Here is a 3,971-nt window from a genome sequence, read left to right as displayed (position 1 = left end):
GTACACGCAGGGCGAGTTGACTTCAACGGTGATTTAACTATGCTTCATTTTCTCTGCATTGTGGCTGGCATTCCTGCCAGATTCCTGATATTTTGAATAAATCTGCAGTGGATATCAGAGAATCCTTGCTGTTAGGCACAAGAAGCTGGCATCTTGGTTACATTCTCATAGATTCTACACACACACACCCATTTTTGTCTTTTTCTCCATCTACCTCCCCTGAAGAAAAAGACAGCTCTGTTTCATCTGGCAGCATCATTCTGTCCTGTTAGATGCTGATGTGCGTGCAGGCAGGCAGGCAGGCAGGCAGGCAGGCAGGCAGGCAGGCAGGCAGGCAGGCAGGCAGGCACCCCTGCAATTACCTTGCCTCAGTCTAAACCCCTCCCTTCCTCTGCACCAGCTGTCTGTCTCTCTCCATCTCCCTCTCTCCCTCCCCTCCAGCCTCCGATTCCAGGCAGCACCATCGCTGTCCCCATTTCCCCCTCCATCACCATGTTGGACATTTTCATCCTCATGTTTTTTGCCATTATCGGCCTGGTTGTTTTATCCTACATCATCTATATGTTGTAGAATCTCCAGCCACGCCACCAGCAAAGCCTATGGAGGGCGGCCAAGCAAGGAGACTGCTTTTCTCGATTCACGCTGTTATCTCAGCAATACTGCAGGTGGGAATTCTGATTTATGGTTAGCAAAGCTCTGTCGTATTTGAAAACCACACTGTTAAATCTGTGCTGTGGGGGTGGGTGGTGGGCGGGAGGCAGTAGACTGCATAGAGGAATAAATGGTGTGTGTTTGTGTGTGTATGAAAAACTCTCTTCTGCCATCACTAAATAATATCCATCATCTGATCTTTCTGCGGATAGAAAGCTGTGTGCCTTCTGCATTTTGCTGAGCAAAATGCATTAAGAAAAGAAAAATGCCCTTTCCTCTGTTTAAGAATCATTTATGGGTCTTTATAGCTGCTCAATGTGATGTTTGTGATAAGGGCTCTGGGCTGAAGAAAGTACAGAAGCATTGGTAACACCTCTTGTGACATTTACTCTGCTTTTAAGAAGCAACGGGTAGCATTGAGTGCTTTGGAACTGTGTTTGGTAAATAAGGTGCCTGCTTGCTACCAGTCCATGTGTATTTATATCCACATCCTTTTTCTTCCTTCCTTTTCTTGCCTTAATGGGGGTTTTCTACAGATGGGAGAAACCACCTTGGAGGAGATCTCAGCGGCGTGGTCCTCTAGAGTTCTTCCAGAGAATAGAGTTCTTCCAGAGCATTCTCGAGAAAGGTTAACCCTTTGCACGACCAAATGGCAAAGAGAAGAATGATTCAGCCCAACGCCCTGAAGATGCCCCTTGAGATTTCAAAGGATTTGGGCTGGAATTGCAACGGGAACAAGAAGGGAACAAGGCCAGGGGTGGACAAAAATGGACAGCAAGAGAAAGGTGACTGAAAGGTTCTAAGAGGAAAAAGGGGTAAAGCTATTGCTTGGACTACCCTACTGTTGTTGTTTTTTTAAAAAAGAGCTTTTCTATATGTGAAAATATGCAGCCTTTGAATGGAAAAAATAGTATTTTCTTTCATTTGTAAGTTCTGGGTTTGTTTGTTTTTTAGTAAAAAGGAATCTGGGAAAATATGGATTTCTAAAGGCCAAATGGTGGCAGGGCTGGGGGGAGAGACACAGATGGATAACCAAACGTATTCTAGCTAATGTTTGTCATGCTAAGGTCCCAATATGGACAACACAGTCTCTGTGCAGAAATGGGTTTTGGCATGGACATCATCTATCAGGTGGAGAAGGGTTGGGGCAGCACACCCAGCAGCTCAGTAGTATATTCAAAACACCCCACATTTCCCTGTGTGGAAGCTTGTACATGAAACACTATGTCTCTGAGAGGTGTGGCTTTGTGCTGCTACTGCTGTTCAGGGGACCAGAATGCTTATTTTTGCCTTTTTTTAAAGAAAATTTTCCAGAAAATATTTTTTATACATAGTTGCTTTCTCCCCTATATCTTTCCAAGCTGGTCAGATTTTTGCACAGGGACATGAAAGCCACATGCAAAATACGTAGAAAGGAGTGTGTCCTTTGGGTTGATATGAAAGCTTAGGGATTCTCTTTCTCCAATATGTCACATGTTCATAATTTCTATGAATATGAGAGAAACGTGAAAAGGAAGTATTGTTTGAAAGCTGTCAGATGGACTTATCTCCCTCCCTCCCATTCCAAAGGAAAATGTTTCTGCGATGACTTCAGAGCACTAAAATGCCAGAATATTGGCTCAGTACAGTTACTAATACAGATAAAAAATTTGACATAGTGCAAATTCTTGTGTGAAAATAATGTCCTTGCAAACTGTTGCAGGTTGTAACTTTTTGCCTCCACATCCAAACTGATACTCTCAGCTAGGCAAGGAGGAGAGATTTGAAGTAACATTTAAAGGTGAATTTACCCAATCTGTGCTTTCTGAAACAAGAAGTGAACTGGAACACAGCCATCCTTTGAAATGTGGACTTCTCCAAATTTTGCAATGCTGTTTGCCAGCCAAGTGATGCGTAGAAAAATGTATGTGCTAGGGTTGTAAAGTGTGCATCAAAATACATATATTAGTGAAAATAACTTACAGAAATGTATATGATGAGAAATGTGCTTTGCAAAGCAAGTATTCAGCAAAACGGCAAGCCAGCGTATTAGGAGAAATTTGCACTGAAAGGCTGATGAGTTTCCTTGGACTTTTTAAAAACAAAACAAAACCAAGAATCATAAATTGATATGGAAATGTGGAGAGCTGAATTTAAGATCGGAAGAAGCAGAAGGAGACTGAAACTGACAGATTCACCCCATTCCTACTTTCAGACTGGAAACAAAACTATCTCTAATGTGCAGGACCCAATATATAAGCTCCATGGTTTGTGGTTTTTTTGTTTCCTTGTATTTTTGGAATGTGTAAAATGACAGAAGAGGCAGAACCAAACATATTCCCTCACACAAACAGTAGTTTTTGGAAGGTTTGAAATGTAAAAATTAATAATTTAATGTGAATAAACTTCAAGGCACCTTGTATTATTGAGTGTTCATTAAAAAAAGAGACAAAAGCGTGGCTAAAGGATGGGTTGGTTTTGAGGTGTTAAATGGAAAGCTAGTAAAAACTCAGTTGTAATCTGTTCAATGGTTTAGCTCAACCACCAAAAAGGTGTTTGCCCTTCATTTATAGGCAAGGAGGTACCGTATTTTTTGCTCCATAAGACGCACCAGACCATAACACGCACGTAGTTTTTAGAGGAGGAAAACAAGAAAAAAAATATTCTAAACGAAATAGTGGATATATGATTTTTGTGGTTCATGCTGTGGCCACAGACATGTGATCTGACAGTGAGTTTGGAGTAGCCCAATGCAAAAATCCTGAGGATGCATGAGGATCCATGCTTTGTAACCACGGAGGAGGGAAGGAAGGGGAACCATGGATCCTCTGCTCACGACTGCAGCAGATCTCCCCCGCCACCCGCAGGCATTCGCTCCATAACACACACAGACATTTCCCCTTACTTTCTAGGAGGAAAAAAGTGAGTGTTATGGTGCAAAAAATACGGTAATTTTGCTTCCCTCTGAGGAAAAGGACACAACATTTGCGGTTTGGTAGTCAAGAAGGAAAAAAGGTGGGGACATGATAAACTTTTTAAACTTATCCATGGTTTACAGAAAGTGGATAAAGGAACATTTTCCTCCCTCAGTGCCATCCAACCTAAGCTGACTGTTGAAAGAATCAGGACGGGGGGGGGAGGGTGTACTTCTTCGCACCCACAAGATACAGTGATGGGCGAACAACTTGGGTGCCAGAATTTAGGGGTGCCTGGATTTAGTAAGTTTTAGAATTTAATCCCTGCTCAAATAGTTAAACCCTTCATAGCTGGGCTCAGCTTTCCCATGTCCAAACCAGCCCAATAATGGCCATGCCATTCAGCAAACAAAGGGGGCAGGGAGA

At 42.5% G+C, this 3,971-nt stretch overlaps 1 long non-coding RNA gene across 1 annotated transcript; it reads left to right on the top strand.

Moving 5' to 3' along the window:
• Positions 1-315: 315 nt before the first annotated feature.
• On the top strand, positions 316-3,050 carry LOC114582532 (uncharacterized). Its single transcript, XR_003703476.2, has 2 exons — positions 316-665; positions 1,188-3,050. It is a non-coding gene; the product is annotated as an uncharacterized LOC114582532 (long non-coding RNA).
• Positions 3,051-3,971: the final 921 nt, after the last annotated feature.

Source organism: Podarcis muralis, chromosome 13 (assembly GCF_964188315.1).
Source record: "Podarcis muralis chromosome 13, rPodMur119.hap1.1, whole genome shotgun sequence".
Taxonomy (NCBI): Eukaryota; Metazoa; Chordata; class Lepidosauria; order Squamata; family Lacertidae; genus Podarcis; species Podarcis muralis.
This window is presented reverse-complemented; position numbering and strand designations above follow the sequence as displayed.